General features: G+C 39.3%; 1 protein-coding gene across 5 annotated transcripts in view; it reads right to left on the reverse strand.

Annotated features, from left to right (window-relative positions):
- Window positions 1–20,175, reverse strand: part of FHOD3 (formin homology 2 domain containing 3) — a 3,141,544-nt gene that overhangs the window by 795,914 nt on the left and 2,325,455 nt on the right. The gene's annotated exons all lie outside the window — the stretch shown is intronic.

Genomic DNA, 20,175 nt, shown 5'->3' on the forward strand with positions numbered 1-20,175 from the left:
TTTCATGTTATAGTTGACCCGCTGGTATGGGGAAATGCACATTGTGCCATATAACCTAGCTATAGATGTTATATAGGATATCAGTGTCCCAGCAATATGTGAAAAAGTTAAAAACATGTTTAAAACTAGGATACATTAGATTGAGAAGTCCTGTGGTAAATGGGGCAGTATAATTGTGCTGGTTCCTAAGTCAGAGAGCTCAATAAAATTTTGAAAAGATTAAAAAAAGCATATCCATATTCAACATTTATCCAATGTCCAGACTGAAAGAGCTCATAGGTTAAGTAAAGTAATGCTTTTGAACATACTAGAGTTAACTAAAGGGTACTAGCAGGTGCACCTTACCCATGAAGCCAAAGAAAAAACAGCATTCTCCACTCCTGAAGGTCTTTTTTCACTAAACTGTATTACAATTAGGGCATCATGGGATCCCTGCAAATTTTAAAGTCTTGTAGATAAAGGTCTGCAACGTCATGCTAGGCACTCAGCAGTACCTTAACTATGCTAATAAACTTATTCAAAAAAGTGGTCATCCAATTTTTCTAAGTACAAACTTTAAAACTCGACAGGAAAACATAGGGCTGAATTATATGTTGACCAGAATTCAAAAGTATGCTTATTTCCTGTTTAAGCTGGAAGTGACATTTGTGTTTATATTTCACAATAAAAAACTGCACTTAAAATGAAGAAAATGTCTATGGTGTGTGAGCGCACACGCGCGCGCACGTGTGTGTGTGTGTGTGTGTGTGTGTCACACAATTAACACACACAAATATATTTATGGTTTTCTATCATAATCTTGAAGCAGACTTGGTCGAATGATTGTATCATCGACCCACGTCCACGAAAAGTGACAATGCTGAATTCCGATATTGTCGAATTACATCCCGAATTCAACCTAGGAACAAGCGTTAACATGGATCGAGACAGGGGCAAGATTTGTACTTCGACAGTTTTGGAGTTCGACATTGTCATCATTTAACCTCCAGACTTCATGCAAAGTGAATTCAACCGAATCCACTTCAAGGTTATGACAGTAAACCTACATTTATAAATACACACATAAACATATATGATTACTTAATGCTCAGATAACTGACCAAAAAAAATTATCTAAAAAGACTGATGCAGAAAAAAAAACAAAAAAAAAAAATAAAACCACTTTCAACAAATGGGAGGCATTGTCCTTTCTCCACTTTTGTGTGATCATACAATTGGAATATATAATTTAGGGGATTTCCTTCCCTGCAAAAACAACTTAAAAATCCTACTTGCTGAAAATGGCTTTCAGTGATTTTTGTTTTGGTGTTTTGTTCATCAGACAAAAAACTTAAGGAAAATGATCATGACCCTAGCAAATTTCCAGTCCCCACTGTATCACAATCTCACACACACAGCTGCCAGCATTAAGGAACCTCAAACTCTTAAGCCAGCAAAGCAAGCAAAAAAGAACATTCACTGCTGAAAGTTTGATATTATGAATTGAAATATGTAAATATGTTATTACAGAGACACACACACAAACAGAAGTACTCCAAAGTATTTAATATATGGAAATATGTAGAAGTGAAAGGCTTCTTCTGAGCTCTAAAAGCATTGCCCCTGATTATAAATAATGAGTAATGTATTAAACAAACATAAAAATCAATATGTTTTACACAAGTTCATAGGTATGTACCAGGCTGATGGCCCTGGGGTCTTTACAAGCCTAGCCATAGGATTACCATGGCATAGTGCCACCTGACCTTAGTTCCCAGTGCCTGTGACGAGTAGAGCCACTGGTTTTATCCCCGGGGTGAATTTTCTATTTCCCATCCACTCATCAAAATTTCTCTTGAAGAGGGTCAGCGAGGTGCTCTGCCTGACATGTATAGGAAGTCTATTCCATAGCATGGGCAGTCTCTGGGTTATGAACCTTTCCCTCCAGCATGTTCTGTTAATTGTGGTAATGAGGTTGAGGTCTCTGGAGTGTGAGGTGCGGAGGGATTGGGATTTCTTTAGATATAGCATTTCTAACAGAGCTGGGTCAGACACGGCTTTGTAAGTCAAGCAGAGATCGTCTCTAAGTAGGCGATATGAGACAGAGAATAGATGGAGTTTTTTGAGTCTGTCCATATAGGACAAGTGTTTAAGGCCTAGGATCATCTTTGTGAGGTACTTTTGCGATCTCTCCAGTTGTTGCAGGTGTCTAGTGAGGTACATGCCAAATGGGGCATTGTACTCGATGACTGGCCTAATGAGGGAAGAGTAAAGGGAGACAATGACGTCTTTCTTCCTGGATGCAAAACTCTTAGTAATGAGATGTGCCACATAGAAGGACTTTCTGACCACAGTGGCAATGTGGTGATCAAAAGAGAAGTTGCTGTCAACCTGTGTTCTCAGATCTCTTATAATGCCTTCTGTGTTCAGTAGACTACCATCAATGTGATAATTCATGGGAACTGGATTTTTCCCAAAGGGGATGACAACACATTTTCTGTCATTGAGCTTAAGGCCATGGTTCTGACACCAGTCGTTGGTCTCAGTGAGGCCATTCTGTAGGATGTCAACATTACTTGGGGAGTTAATAATAGTTCCCAACTTGTAATCGTCTGCGAACTTTGTCAGCCAGAGTCCCTTCGTGTTGGCCTGGACTTCGGAGAGGTAGATACCAAACAGGAGAGGACCCAGAGTGAATCCTGTGGGACTCCACTCATGACTAGTCGGCAGTCTGACTTGGAGTCAACTACTTTCACACTGTGGATTCTATCTGTGAGCCAGTTTGCAACCCACCTAGTGATATAGGGGTTGATACCAAGCTTAGTGAGTTATTCTATGATTCCTGCATGGGGAATGGTATCAAAAGCCTTGGCCAGATCAAGGTAGGCTGTATGAACCACTTTGCCTTCATCCACAGCTCTGGTGACTGACTCAAAGAAGTCGACCAAGTTGAGCAGGCATGATCTACCCTTCACAAAACCAAACTGTGTGGGATCCAGAGATTGGAGATTCCCTACATCCTTGTTTATTAGGTCCATGATGATGTGTTCCATAACTTTGCATATAAGACTCATCAAGCTAATGGGGCGATAGTTCACAGGGTCTGTAGCCACTCCTCCTTTGTGGAGAGGGATAACTGTAGCAGTGCACCATTCGGTAGGGACAAAGCCTTTGGTGAGTCTGTGACTGAACAGGGCACACAGAGGAGGTGCCAGTTCACTCTGTAGTTCATGTAGAACACAACCAGGGATATTTTCAGATCTCATAGAAGCTGTATTCTTGGCCTTGGACAGTGCTGTAATACTGGGTGCTAGGCAATCTACTGGTATTGTGATTGGTCCTTTGGAGGGAATAATGTTGGCACTGAATCGCTCGGTCAGTATACTGGCAATATCTGTTGACTCGGTATAGGAGGTACCATTGTGCAGTAGCTCAGAGCAAATCTGGGTATTGCCATGGAGATTCTTTACATAACTATAGAAGGCCTTGTGGTTGTCTTTACTATCTGCTGCAATTCTGTTTTCATAGCTAGCTTTAGAGGACTTGATGAAGTATCTCAACTTTTTGTTGAGACTGATAAGGGAGTTTTTCCAGTCTTGGGACTTCACCTTATTCCGCATCAGTTTCCTCCTTCTGTTGTAGAGTTTGTTTATGGCAGGGGACCACTAGACTGGCTTCCTTTTTTTAGAGGCGAGCATCTTGGTTCTATTGAACATGACAAGATCCATGCATTTGTGTACGTGTTGGTGTATGATTCTGCTGTCACGCAACTGTTCTCCATTTGCATGGGTGCAGTGAAGTTAGCCAAAGTTAGCTCTGAAGAAGTTTTTCATGTGGTTTCCTTTGCAGGAGGGTGGGAAGGATGTGGATTTCCAAGGTGATTAGTCTGTGGTCGGATCTAACTAGGAAGGAACTGACTATTGGTGTAGGGCAATGGTCACCCATGTTAGTAATGACCAGGTCAAGGATCCTGCTACCTCTGGTGGGGGTAAGAACGAGCTGGTCCAGGGCACTGGAATTAAATAACTCCAGGAAAGTTTTGGGCAAGTGTATTGGTACATGAGTAGTTTACCCAGATAATGGAGGGGTAGTTGAATTCGCCTAGTAAGAGAGTGTTAGGTTGGACCCTAACTTTCTCCAGGGTGCTTAGGAACATGGAGTGCGAGTCTTGGGACATGGCTGGGAACCTATAGCAGGCTACGACCTGAATAGCTGTCTTACCCAATGTTAGCTGCACCTGAAGTATCTCTGATGCGTTATGTTAGGCTACCAGTCTGGAGGTGTGTGCATCCTTTATGAATATGGAAACACCAATGCCTTTGGAGCTTCAGTCCAAGTTCTGGGGCCGAAAGGTATGGAATGAGTTATAGCCTGGTAGTGCAGGTGTGCTTTCTGCTGCCTTGAACCAGGTCTCTGTTACAGCACAAATGTAGATGTTCTCCATTTTAAGGAGTGCTTTGAGTGAGTTCATTCTGAGATTTAGACTTCTAGCATCGAGCAGCATGACTCTCAGATTGCATTTGTTTGTAGCTATTATGGTGGTAATTTGGTCTTTGGAACATCGCCTAAAAAAGGCACCCCCTTAGGGTGGCAAGAGCCTTGGCCAGTATCCGGAAGCCCAGAGGTGACAGATGCAGGCCATCTCTTGCAAAGCATCGAGGTCTGTCAATCATGTCATCCCAAGCAGACAGATACTGGATCCCCTTAGAATGACACCAGAAACTTACCGAATTGTTGAAATCAAACATTTTCTGCTTGTACTGTGGTATCATTCTGGGTGATGGTAGGATGCTGCTCATGGCTAGGGCCATACCCACCTGGGTTATATAATCCAAGAGCTCCTCCATGTCTCTTTTCATGTAGTCCAGGGAGGTACGTCTCAGGTCATTCACACCCACATGTACAATGACAGAGTCATATTTGTACCAAATGTAATCTAATAACTGTCACTGTAAAAAGCCGAATTTATTGTATTTTTTTGGTTAACATAAAGTTTAAATAAAAAATATTTTTAAAAAAGAAAAAAATCACATGCATTATTTTTCACAATTTTTTTTGTATGTTGTACAAGTATTCATTCTGCATAGCTAGCCAACTTTTGTTTATTTTAATATAATGAGGATTACAGAATATCTAAATTTCCTGCAAAGGTGTAAGGGAAATATTTTTATTGCAAGACATGTTTCAGCAGTACATTATTTCAAAGTAGCATGTTACATCTCCTAAAACCTATACAACACTCTTACTCTGTAAACTCATTTTCTCTTTTCTCCCTCATGTTATAACTCACAGTAAAATCAATTTAGATGCTACTTTGAACACTAATAATGGTAAGACTAGCACTGCATGAAGGAAAAGATATTTTGTGCATCCTACTGCTGATATGACTATGGTTAAGGGATGATTTATTAATGACACAACCACATACATTATTTTGGTTTTGTTGTGAAAAGTGCATTGATTTCATTTTGTTTATTTATTGACTTATTTTACTTATTGGCAGTTGTTTACCGGAATAGCCCATCTGGGCACAGGTAGTGCTGCCTGGAAGAAAAGCTCCAAGTCCATAAGTGTAAGAATAAATCTAATTTCCAATGCCTGATATCTAAGGTTCATTGCTTCTGCTGTTATAAACCAGGCCCCTCCCTTTTGGCAATTTATATCCCTAAATCACACACCTGCATATACTGTCCCTCCTTCCATTTACCTTCTTCTGTACATCCACTAAACATTTCTATCCCAAACAGCTCACATTCATTTCCTGTACTCCAGCTATTCTGTACACAGTGGACTCCCACGTTACTATCCACTGCTGCAGACCTTTCTTCTCCGTAACTACCTGTACAACATACTTAATGGGAGTTGTTCTGCCTAACTTCTCAAGCCTCCTCTCAACCAACAATGCCATTCATTTACTTATTCATTTTCCAGTTACTTGCCCAATCCAATTTATGGTCATTCAGAAACAAAGAGACTAGCCCACTACTCACTGAGCAAAAAACGGAGGAACATACCCAGGACAGGCAATGCACACACTAGTTCTCACACAGTGCACCCACCAGCTGGTAATTGGAAGAATGCCCAATTATTTATGGTATATCATTGAAATGTGGGAGGAAATCGGACCAAATGGCAAAAATTTAACAGGAAACATGAAGATGTGCAGTCTCTACACAAAAGGCATTTCCATTTAGAACCTAGAGAATCAAATGTTGTCAGGCAGTAATGCTTACTTATTCACCGCTGTGTAATCTGCCAACAGTGCCTGTTTTAATTTATATTGTAATGTAAAAGTCTTGCTTCTCATTGACTCAATACATTCGTGGGTCCATATTTATTTAAATATTGCCAAAGAATATCATTCCAGTCTGGGATCATGCACATATGATTCTCTACAGCTTGGTTGTCTATCCAAGAAGGGAAAAGAAACACTGAAAATGGTCATGTTCACAGCCTTGATTTCATCCAGTTTTATTCTGCTGTGTTATTAAAGGCAGGATTTTGTTTTTGTTGTCTTGGCACAGCTTCATTGATGCTTAAAATTATAACATTCAGAAAAAGCACTGCTACTGTAAAACAGCAAATGGTGCAACATAAAACCATGACAAATTTATTTCTAAATATAGGAAAATGAAAAAGCACCATGCTAGCTAACAGCAGCCTAGCAGATATGTTGTACAGCTTAGATTATTATGACTTCTTTTATTACAAAATACTCTTCAGCCCCTTTCTCAACTTCTGTTTTAAAAACACTTTATCTGCATGTGACTGACACAACGTATGAAAGGTAGAGTTGATGTGCACTTAACCCTTGTGCAGTGGTAGTACATTCATAATATAAAGTGACTGCAGTTTAAGTTTTACAAGATAAAAATAAAACTTTTGTGCAGTTGAAGTTTTTTTTCTCTTAGCTTTGTCCTGTAAAAACATTCTGCCTTGACTTTAATCTCAACTCTGAAGCATGCATTGGAAATTATATGTATGTAAATTCAGCTCTTGTTGAAGAAGTAGTAATTGTTTTCACTGTAAAAAAAGCTGTCAGTAAAATGTGTACTCCATCAAAGTTGGCATATATTGATGTATGCATTCTCAAAAGTATTTTGAAATACACAATTCTTCAGGTGGAAGTGAAGTATATAGTTCTGTAATTAACTCCAGTCGGATGTATTTATGATGAAATTCAAAGAAATGGGGTTCTCACACTACTAGCAATTTTTACCACTTTTGTACAGGATTTTAAAGAAATACATATTACAAATTCCTTCATGAAATGACACTGGTAAAATACTCAAAAGATGGCAATGCATTATAAAAGCTACAGTGTTCATGAGATGCGCTTACAATAATGTATTCAAAATGTGGTTCAGTGACAGCATAGCTCCCATAGTTTACTGGGATGGAGATGTGACAGTAACATAGGTAATCTGGGTTTGATTAGCAGCCCTATCACTGAAGCAGCCAGGCAGAAAGGGAGGGGATTAAAGAGGTATGGCCAGTTCATCTCTCCTGCTGGGTGGGGAGTGATGCATACTCTCAAGCGGCATGCTGAGTAAACCAGGGAAAAAATTTCCCATGCTTTGGGGTTGATGAGTGGGTCTGCAAGAAGAGCACACCCTGTGTGGAATAAGGAAACATCCTTCACCATCGAATCATTGCACATTCCCTTCCCTTATACAGCTGAGTGGATGAGAGAGATGTTAGGACATAAAGCAGAAACAACATGAGAAAACCCATATTGTTGTCTTAATGATGGCCCCTTCTGGTCAACCCTTGCTGTTCTGATGAAGAACAATTGGACAGGAAAGTGATGATGATCAGCAGACAGTGGGGCAAAGTGTAGCCAAAAAATGTGGTTCAATGATGTTTAAAGATATGAAAGCAATGGCCATTTTCTGAAATGTGTGCTGACTTGCCTTGACAAAATGAGCTGAACATGACATGTTAGACCTCATATCAATCTACATCTCTACTACGGGGATACAAAATATTACTACAAGTGAACATAGACGGTGGTCCTACAACTTCAATAGAAAATATGTGTACACATGTTAAACAGTTTAGTGAAGAGTGAACTGGAACTGTCTTCTCTGAAAAACCTACACTCCTACATAAGCCATGCAAACAAACACAGAAATACACACACACACACACACACACACACACACACACACACACACACACACACACACACACACACACATACAGGATAAATACAGCAGGGTGTTAGACACTATGCAAGCATTCAAGTGTGGCACTGGCACTTTAGTGTAAGTACCAATCAAAAAAGGATCAGTCCCAAAAGGACTTTAAGCAGCCATGATCACTGATCATGAATCCAACCACAGCAGCAATGTAGCAAGGAGTTTCTTTATACAGTTTAATTTCCAGACTGTAACAAGGAGCTTTGTTAACATGCGTGCACCAATTTACAACAGGGTATCCTTACATACCTTTTTTTGTGTCTTTGTTTTGTTCCTTGACTTGATTTCAATTTTTTTTTCAAGTCCACAAATCTGGCCCTATGGAGTGTGGGGGGGGAGGGGTTCAAGGTTCCTGACTCCCTAGCTACAGCTCTGGGGATAAATTTATGGCAATAAATATAATTTTCTCTTAAGATGAAAGCATTCCTTAATTAAAAATATCAAGAAATTCTCAAAATAAGATTCCTTTCTTTTCCTTTAATTTGATTCCAAGAGTGCCACATACAACTAGAACACAATTTAAGTAGTACTCTTGCTGCTTTCTGTCTGAAGCTGTTTCATTACCCAACAATATGACTTATTGTAAAATCTCATGCTATGTACTTCTGTTTTGTTTTTTTTTTGCCAAAATTTCTATGATGTCACATAGGCTGTGGAGATGTACTTAGATCTCAGATTTTTTCCACCATTAAAAGTAAAGAAAATTATGATTTGGAACTCTAGGTCTGCATTTAAATACATTAAATAAGCTAGTCTTTCAAAGCTAACAGTCAAATGCAGCTTAAAATACTACATAAGAAGTAGGCCTTAACAAGAAAATGTCACTGCCAAAGAAAAACATATCCTCATACCAGAAACAGTCAAAATGTAGGAAATCAAAAGTACTCACTGTAAATCAGTGGTGTGAGATATTACAGCACGTGGTTGTCCTCAAAACAGTGTACTCTGTACCCTCATAAAAAATGTCATTAGGGGTATCAAAAGCTTGGCCACAAAATGAAATTATGCAGAATGGAAGCCTCCCCCATCAAGACATTTTGTGGTATAACAAATTACAAAATAACTACAACCATTTACAGTGATGGAAGAAGGAACAGAATATAAAGAAAAACTTTTTTAGTTTTTGGGTGTGGTTGAACTAGTTCTTTAAAGGAAGATTTTAGCAATAAAATCTATTTAGTAATATGCCAAACTGTGGACGTTTGTTTCGCATTGTAAAAACAAGTAAATATGTGCATAAAATGATGTAACCTTCAATATAACTCCTACAATCATATTTTGTAAAACCGATTATCATGAACTAGCAATTTGGTCACTTTTTCAGATTGGATACAGGAAAATAAAATTCTAAATATATTTATTTTGACAATAAAGCTGGAGCAAGGTTCTCAAAGTGATTACTTTTTTACCACACAATAAAAATACATCAAAGTTAAGCTTTGCAGTAAACATCAAAGCTACTATTTTGAAAACAAGGCAGGGGTTAGGAAATAAAGTAATGCAGTTAATTGCTGTCTTTTGAAATATATTAAAGTTAAACTTTGCAATAGTTAAGTCTATCCTTTTGTTTCTTTCTTGCAAGATAAGTGTCTTCTTAAATATGTGAATTCATCTTGGTTAAAGGTTTTAAATACCAAAAACATGACAAGAAAACCAGAAGAAAGGAAAAAAAATAGATTTAAGAAAGGCTTGGTGAAACATAAACTGAGTCTTGTGGTGAGAACATTTAATTGCACAGGCAGGAAAATCTGTTACTGTCAAGAAATTAGAGTGTCTTTCTGTGCAGTCAGAACTGCTTCTGCAAAAACTAAATGATTTCCAGAAGATATAGTCAATATATTAGGATGTAGCTTGCTGTGTTATCAACCCACTAAGTGTCATACTGCAGCTAGGTACATTTGTTATGCCTCCTTCCAGTCTAGCATACTCTGTAAAGCTGACAAAATGTGGCATCTCAAAATACTACATGGAGGAAACTTGACTTTTTCTTAACTTGGCAACTCTGTCATTCTAAGCCACATAAGATCCTCAACCCCTGACCATCCAGCCATATTAAGGTGGGGTTACTGACCCATGTAACCAGGTCTGCACAAATGGCAACAAGAAAATGTTTTCAAGGGGATATGGAGAGATCACATTACCTGAATGCACAGTTGTGCAATAACTCATCACAAAAATAGTTGTAAGAAACTTTGCAACAGCGTACATATGAATATTCTTAGCTGTAGGTATGGCTCTTGCTGGAAGATGTAACTATCTTGCCACTAATGGAAGCTCATGACAACATCACAAACAACGTTACTTGATGGGTATAAAACTGACATTATTACAGATTTTATTTTCTTACTCCAGATTAATGGCATGGAATGAGTAGGCATACCATTCCATATATAGGAACAGTAAACTACATTTCCAGACTGGTGGAGACAAATAAGATATCTAAGGCATCAATTTCTGGGAAAGTTACTTCCAGCAGATCACATAAAAAAAAAAAAAACAAAGAATGTAGCTAGAACACATACTGGAGGGTCATCACCAGGAAGCTGACAGATTGAATATTCAGATAATCAGTTAGTAAGGAAATGCACTCTACTAAATTATACACATATCTGGGGCTGTACTAATTCCAGGGTAGATCACAACTGGCAAACTACAAAAGAAAACTGACCTTTTGTGTAGTAAAGTTCTCAAATGATACAAAAAAACTGAAACAGTACTGGAATGTACAGGGCAAAGGTGAAGTCATTCTCAAAGAGATGTCAAAAAAAGACAAAAGTGAGATGATTCTCAGAAGAGGGAAAACAGGAAATATAAGGTGATTCTCAAGGAGAAGATAGGAACCTATAAATGTGAGAATTGTATATACTGTGGCAGTACAGCTCGAAGGGTAATTGCATTGAGTTCTCACTGACCATTATCCTGCAGTCCTGGATATGATTTCACAATGCGTACACTCTGTGAGTCTGTGCAAGTCCCTTAAGCAGACACCGTTGCCAGGCAGGCATCTCAACTGTCTCTAATTTGGAGAAATGTTCCTATTTTTAGGCATGATTCACCCCTGCACTGGATGTCCCTATTTGTGTAGGTATGTCCCTATTTCCAGGCTTGATTTACCCTTTCACACAATTATCTGAATCCCTCTCCTTGCACATGATTTTTGAAGCTGTCTGGTGCACAGAAAACTACACTTATATGACCAACATACTAGTGGCGCCAATAACTTAAAAGAAAGAGGACACACATCTTACATCTTCCTTTTTTCTGAAGGAAAATAAAGGATCTTGCGTGGTAGAATTTTCCAATTCAGTTCATTGAAGTCTATAGATTTTACGCTGTCTCTTTGATAATGCGCTTGTATTTTTTCCACAATTTTTGTCGCTCTTTATTCTCTAAAAGTATATTTCTGAGTAGTATCTCACCTTCCTACTGGAATTTGGAAGAGTTATGTGCTATGTGGTATTCAAATGTTATGCAAATTAAATGTCAAGATTTCAGGCCTGTACCTACTTTTCAGGGGCCTTTGTTCTTATTTTCAATGTCTGCAGTTTGATTGGTATACTGCCAGGTTAGTCCTGAATAGAGGCACTTGGATTTAGTGGGCCTATCTGATGAAAAATGAATAATCTACTGTTATTTAAGTGGAAAGTGCGGCTTATAAGCAAAGAAGCAAAGAACTAATCAGCTCATGTGGACTTTGAAGTGTTTGTGCGCCATCATACATATGGGTAGGGTTACCATATTTGGTTGTATGTAAAAGAGGACAAAAAATATGTGCTGTTACCAGCACATATTATTTTGTCCTGTTAGGGCTGAAGAGCAAAAAAAAAAAACATCTTTATTCTTGTAGGACTAAAACTAAAGACTTTTTTTTTTGTTCCCCTCTTAGGTGACTGAAGAGCAAAAAAATTCTTCAGTCTTTTCTTTAATGCATTTCAGAATTAAAGACAAGTAGCTCCATGTTTGGTGATTTTTGATTGGCCCATATGCCGGTATGCGAGCCAATCAAAACCTCTTCTGTTCAATGCGGAACATCAAGCAGTTCCACACTGAACAGAGCTCTGCTTTTTGATTGTTCACCTTTTCTCAAAAACCAGACATCCCTATTTCAGAGTCTTTCCTCCGCTTTGTTTTTTTTTTTTTGATTGGCTCATATACCGGTATACGAGCCAATCAAAAAACGGAGGTCTGTTCAATGTGGAACTGCTTGATGTTCCACATTGAACAGAAGAGGGTCCGCTGTGCGAGGTTTTGATTGGCTCATATAACGGAGCTACTTGTCTTTTAACTCTGAAATGCATTAAAGACAAGATGAAAGACCTTTTTTTTGCTCTTCAAGCTAAGAGGGGAGCAAAAAAAAAAAAAAGGTCTTTAGTTTTAGTCCTACAAGAATAAAGACCTTTTTTTTTTGCTTTTCACAAATTTTTTCGTCCCCTTTCACATGCAACCAAATATGGTAACCCTATCCGCATTGAACAGAGCTCCGTTTTTTGATTAGCTCGTATACCGGTATATCAAAAAAAAAAAAAAAGCGGAGGAAAGACTCCGAAATAGGGATGTCTGGTTTTTGAAAATTGTGCGATTTACAAATCGCAGAATTTTCAAAAACCACCCGGACAGGAGCCCAAAAAGAGGACATATGGTAACCTTACGTATGGGTAGCAGTTATACAAGATCGGTATCACCAGAATTCTGTTTTGGCAAGAGTAAAACCTATTTTTGATCATAACTAAGTCTGATATTTCTTTCTTGGCCCTAATTGTTACATCATGGCAGCTTTCATAAAAGGTGGTGTTGTCAGCATGCTAGCAACAGGAGGATAAAAGGGCAATGCAGTATGCTGAGAATCTGTTTCTCAGGTAAAGGGACTGATTCTTAAGATATTCAACACATAATAAGTTAAACTGACTGAATGCTGATTGGCCTGATCACAGAAAGCAGAGTAGTATGTAGGCTTAAAAGTTAAAAAGCTTTTTATTTATTTATTTATCTAACATTTGTTTACCAGGAAAGTCTGACTTGGAACAAGCCAATTTTCTGCGGAGGCCCGAGAAGAAATGCTCCAGATGCATGGTTTTGTAATGTGGGAGGAAACTGGAGCACCTTGAGGAAACCCACACGAATGCGGAGAGGACATGCAGACTCCACATACAAGGCATCCCAGCTGAGTGTCAAATCAGAGAACCTCTTGTTGTGAGGCAACAATGCAAACTGCTGCGCCACTGCACCATCCATACAAAGTTATTACTAAAGTTTTGTCAGAGACATGTACATATACAACTACACTAACATTGGTATTATGCTTAATGACACAGAGTATTGTAATAGTTTATTTTTTCTACATTTTTATTCTGCCTCCTGTGCCTGTCCAGTGGCCATCAAGCATCCACTGCCCATTCATTTTCCATTATCAGGGTGACCGCAATCTGTGAAGGGGCCATCACATAGGTAGCCATGAGGGGTGTTTTTATTGTGGCCCTAACTTTTCCCCTGGTGGCTGATGCTGGCACCCACATCACTCTGTGGGTGTCATATGCCCTCCCCTTGATATGTGCATAAATACACATGCTGCATGAGGGTTTGCATCACCAGCTTGGGATCACAATGCCCATATCCTCCTGTCCTACAGCCACTGGCATCATATACAACTCTGATAACGTCCTAGTGCAGGATGCCCACCTCCCCCTGCCTGGCTCTTTTGGCACCTAATCCACTAACTGAATTTGGGTCATCTTGGTTGTAGTCAGGGGTACATCCATCTATGCCAAACAGCTGAGTATTTTAGTGCATTTTTATTACAGCAACAGCAAAATGTGTAAAATAAGGCTATTCTAGTTAATCAAGGTCTCACACTGTTTTGTTTTTCTTATGCTTAAAATGTTTAATAATAATATTGCAGAAAATAAAGAGCCTTAACAGTTGGTACCTCTAACCAGCACAACAGGACTATGTACTCCCCCCCCAAAAAAAAAAAAAAACTAAACAAAATAATAATAATAATAATAATCTCATGAGAAAACAAAGAGCTCTTTAAAAATTAGCACATCTGGGACTGGTGCAAGGTGATGGAGCCCTTATTTACTGTGACCAGATAACTGGGGTTTGATTAGTGGCTTTGGCAGTGAAGTAGCCAGACAGTGTGTTCCTACTCACCTCTCCAAGAAGACAGGCAGGGCTGTGTTTACCTGTGGGTGCACATAGCTAGTGCAATTTCCCTGGTGGGACAGTAGGGGAACCATCTCTCGTGCAGGGGAAGGGGTACGGCTGCTTGGAGGGAATACCCCTTACAGAGGTGAGGTGATATCCTCCACAGTAAGCAGAGTTCTAGACAAATGTGTGTGGGTATAGATGGTCTTAGGTTGAAAAACTCTGCACCACCTTTGGGGCTGTGTAAATGATGGAATATTCACTGATGCTTTAACCTAAGAAAAGGTATAAGTATCAGGGAGCAATAACATCTCTAAAAATGTGATGGTTGCCCTTTTTATGAGACTGAATAGTCAACTGCACAAGACCATTACACAATGACTCACTCCAGAGTTATAATAGCATAGTTGGTGTAACTATAGAAACCGTAACTCTAATCCTAATGTTAGGGACTTGTGTGAATACTACAGCACTGACATTTTATACTAATGTTTGTAGAAAGTATCTGACTAAAACAACACAGCAAAACAAACAGCTCTTGAACAAATTTCTTCAATCATCTGGCCTTCTCCACTCAAAATGTTGATGCTCTACATAATTGCTTACAGATTTCCAACTAGAGCATAACATATCACACAGTAAATTGAAAAATAGTGACAGAACATGTTGTTGTTGTTGTGTCTTTTGGCTTTTCCCGGTTATGGGTCGCCACAGCGGAACTCCGGTCCGCTAATGATTGGCAGTAGATTTTTACGTGCCGAATTGCCAGCTCTGACGCACAACCTTCAACGAAGGTACGCCCATTCATGCATGACTCCACACAGACGACACTCTAGCTTAGAATCGAACAGGACAACGTCTTACTGTGAGGCGACAACGCTACCGCAGTAAAAATAGTGACAAAACATATGCCTGTTAAATACATTTCATGGTAACATAGGATAGATCACTTCAGATAAGCCTATTTAATATTCTCAACGTGCATTTTAGTGTTATAAATTCAATAGCCAAAAAAACTCATTATCTTAGAACCATTTCACACAGTTTACTGTGTGATTTATATTTCTGAGCTGAAGTTCATGGTGTGATTTTTTTTTCCAGAACTATCTTAAACACATACAGTATACTTCAGGCCTGTTCTCTGGTCAAAAGGCTCCTTTTTCCTGTCCTTCTTCATACAAAAGTGAATACAAGAACACAGTCCCCGTCTTCCAGTGGTTCTGCAGTCAATCTGAAGTTAGATGTTTTTTCCTCTTAATTTTTGAGATGTATGCAGTGATGTCATGGAACAATCATACTGCCACATAGATATTAATGTATATGCCACAATCCCACAATCCTTCTGGACATAATGATAGTTCTGCTGCCTCTGTAGTCCTTTGCATCCTCTGCCTAAGGGCAGCCATGCTATGATAGAACTCTTAGCAGTACACTTCTCCCTTATTCCATTGCCAGGGTCTGTAGGCTTCTCTGAGTCAGGCTGTAAACTTTGTAGAATCTGCAAAAATCCTTCAGCCAGCATAATCTAGTCTTGTCGGGGAGGTGGGGTAGGGAACGGGTGGACAAGAGGGTAGTGACCCATCAAGCAGCAGCATAGGCTTGGCTGAAGTCCAAGCCTCTGATGTATGTGTCCACTGGGGATTTGGGACCCCAAAAGGGGACATCTCTGGGGTCTAGCTTTCTAGTCACATTTATATCCTACTTACCAATTACCAAAGGCTTAACACCTTCTCCTTCTTTTATAAGGTTGTAACGCTCAAGAGCAGACATCTTCTCATTTGCTGCCATATAATGGTAGACATCTTCTCATCTGCTGCCATATAAGAGCAGACATCTTCTCATCTGCTCCCATACAAGAACAGATATTTTCTCATCTGCTGCAGTACAACAGCAGACATCTTCTCAGCTGCTGCAATACATGAGCAGACATCTTCTCATCTGCTCCCATAGACTCCACTGCTCCTTCTATCTGGTTAAACATGATAGAAGCCAATGGCATGGTGGCCTCCAAGGATGAGTACCAGAGTCCACAGTTATGGCAGACATCTGAGAGCGACAGATGCTCAAGGATCTCAGTGGTGCTGATGTAACTCCATGGATTTCTTGGCCAGAGCCAACTGACAAGCAAGAGAGCCTTAAGACATCACAGGCTTAACAAGCTATGTCCAGCCTATTTTTATTCATGTAGACCTGGATAGCCTGATGTCTCAACCTAATAGTCTTAGGCTTTCACAAGCTACTGTTATATTCCAATCCTTAAAAAAAAAAACAGATGCACTGATTGTGCCTGTAAAATCAAGCAACTGCAACTATACCTGCTACTCTCAGTAGTGACAGTCATCAGAATCGGATCATAGTCAAATGGGGCTCTAGACTGGGTAAGGGATCAGCCCCCCGCCCCAAGATATTCCAGTGTCCCATTCCTTGGCTATTTCTCCCCAGTTACCTTAAACACTGTTCAAAACTGACAGTGTCCATACTATTTTTTTTCTTTACTTCTACAATGATTACAGATATTTGGAATTAATTTAAAATGTTTATTTCAAATTTTGTAGCACAAACATTTGCTAAACAAAACAATACAGTCTTACAATGCAAACAGACTTAGCATTAAGGGTAAACTTCTCTGCCCTTGACATTCACATTCACTGAAACAGCATTGAAACCCACATCCAAAGAAAATGCATCTGGCCAGTGGCAAATTAAGTTTACTTTTGGGCTGTTTTCAAATCATAGGCCCCTTGCACACATTTTAGCACCATGCAGACAAGCATGTGTCCTTTGATTCACCTTTCTGATTGTACTAAATTAGATTCCTTGTATAATGCAACACCACTTTTTGTGTTTTAAATGTGTAGTTTTGAACATTCTTCTAATAAGCAATGAAACAAACATATGAACCAATAATGACAATGCTACCCATTTCAGAACATTTCAACCATAAAAGGCCATTCAAACTTCTGTCATTACAATCCACCAATATCAGTCAATATTCCCAATCTAAGCAGAAGTAAGTCATCTGACTAATTCCACATTAAAGAGACCTGCAACAAATAAAGAGTTTGCTGCTGACAATCAAATTTACATTTCAGTGTTTCATCTACAAATTCATTGCCTGCTGCCCTTGAAGAGCAAATAGCCTATGTTGCATTAACAAAAAAAAAAATGATACGCTGGTAATATTGCAATACAGAATGGCTGCCAAACTGACAACAGGTTCATAGCTACTAGCCATTTCATCCAAAGGAGGACACACTCAGGAGTGCAGGATCCCCACCCCCTCTTAAAGTGCAGAACGAGATCAGCACTTCATCTACATGGTGAGAGAGTAGAACCCTCAGCCTTCTGCACCAAAGGCAAATATGTTACCTGTTATGCTACTAACACTGTTTCAAATTCTTTAGCATGAACACTGATGACCACTTGCTAAACAAAACAGTTGCACATTGAAAACAGTCTTAGCATGAGCAATGGTAAACATTTCTTCCCTTGAAACTCACAATTCCTTTAGAATGCACTGAAACTCACATATACCAAAACTCACACTTCCTGAAAAATGCAGTGAAACTCAATTCCTTGAAAATACAATGAAACTCATTTCCCCTGAAACACAATAAAACTAAATTCCTTGAAAATGCAGTGGAACTCACATTCCTTGAATATGCATTGAAATTCACAACACTTGAGTAGTCTGGTAGTTGGTATACATTATCAGGCTCTTGGTTCCTGTAACCAAGGTACAGGGTTTGAGCCTGAGTAAGTTAATTAAGTAACCTGCCATCCCTAAGTAGGACATTACACACACAAAATTGGCTTGTCTGTAATAGCAGCAAGGAGCAGTAGTTCTCCACACACCTACTGAAGGAATGTGCTCATGGCAGCAAGCATCATTATTACTCCATGTTTAAATTCTATGTGCAAAGCAGCAGCAGGAAAGGGAAAGCACCAATATTTAAGCGTAAGTGCATCAAACTACAGATGCATGCACAGACTAGGTCAGATGCAGAGTATGTCCTTAAAGAAAAAATGTCATTTTTTTTAAATTGTTTTAATTAAAAATTAAATGTGGCAGTTTATGGCCAGCAGGCCCGAGAGAACTGTCTAGGTTGCCTAGTGCTGGATCATCTCTGATGGTCATAGCCAAGACTTCCTTGTGGTCGAGATGCCTCAAAGACATCTTCAAATTTTTACTCGAAGATACCAGCAGACATCTAGATAAAAAGCTTCTCAGTCATGACCTGGATCCAATGGAAAATGTATGCTTTTTCTTTAGCAAATGATGCACTGTGCATTTGCTGAATACTGCAAGAAAAAGCTAAGAATGGTTAGGTGTACATCACCTTTATAGCAGGAATGTAAGTTAACAGGTGACTTAAACCTGGCTGAAGGGGGGGGGGGCTGCTTAGCTTGGACTACTCTTTGTGGCACAGCTCCCAAAGGTTACAGCAGCAAGAATGATCCACATGAAAAACATGTTAAAAATAAATGATTACAAAATGAAGGAGGAAAGGCTATTCTACCTGGCTCTCTAGTAACAATTCAAAGCCAGGGTAAAGAACTGCATGGTTCCCTGCTTCTGAACATATTTATTTCAATCTTTATTTTTACACTTCTGTCGTAATATATTATGTATCACTGTATTATTCACTAGGAGTCATCTCCAGGTTTATATCATTTTGCTATGACAGGTAAGTTATGGTAGCTGTTATATGACTGTGGTGTGCTATGCAGCTAGAGTAAAAGTGTAGGCAGGTCTTGGTTTAGGGCCAAACCACAGACAACCATGGATGTGATCACACAAGCTGCTGATGACAGACTTTGTTAGATTCATAGGGAGGAAAACACATGCACACACCATAGGGGTGTAAGTGGTCACAACCACTGGTGAGCTTAGTTTAACAGACTAAGTAATGCCCTCATTGCTGTGATATCAGTGACATCACTAACTCCCCAATGCCTGGATGATAGCAGACCTGAACAGCTCTCACCCTAGAAAGTCTGGAAAGAACAACCACCTCACTGCTTGAGAACAAATAGGCTCAAGCATGACTGGGGATGGCTTGGCAGTCAGCAGTTCGGTGGAGGGGAAAGATACCAAAAAATAATCTGTGGCATGACCAAATACTGATGGCCTTAAATCAATGAAACTATATGAAACCCATAGTAGCCAAGTGCAGTAGGCTTCTTTTCCTTTGTCAGTGGCACAACATGAAACATCGACATTAGAAAACTAGCAGTGGAATAAGACAAGTGGCTGACTTTACGTAACAAGTTCACCACAAAGAGTGGTTGCATTGTTTTAGAAGTTGGGATCTGATTAATGTTAGTTAAAGAAAACAACATCTCTCCTGTCCCCTACCCTTCCTGCATGATCATCTTAGTTCAGGATAGAACATGACGTGCTTTGGTACGGTTCAGAGAATAAGTTGTGCATAGTTAATCCATACTAAGTTTGCAAACATTAAGACAATGTAGCTTTAGGACAGTAAGTGGTTCACTCTGAATGGTGTTTTTGTGCTTGCACAAACTACATTGTACAATAATGAAATTGTACCATAATGAAATCAGTAATTAAACTTATAAAGAGTAAACACAATATAAGCAATTCCATTCAAACAGTGGAAATATGTGATAACAATGTAGTCAGCAATGGCACTGGCTGTAGATGCCTGCACCTACACTGTCTCCTGTACTCCTCAAAGAGGGTAGAAAAGGACACCAGGACATGCTCAGGTAATTAAAACATGCTGCCTTTCTTAATAAACAACAAAGTTTTCTCAGAGTCAGCCTGTAATCATGCTTTTAAAAAAAGTCACACTTAATTCCCTGTTTTTGTTCCAAGTAACCAAAG

This window comes from Protopterus annectens, chromosome 3.part0, assembly GCF_019279795.1.
Source record: "Protopterus annectens isolate FY-2018-M chromosome 3.part0, PAN1.0, whole genome shotgun sequence".
Taxonomy (NCBI): Eukaryota; Metazoa; Chordata; order Ceratodontiformes; family Protopteridae; genus Protopterus; species Protopterus annectens.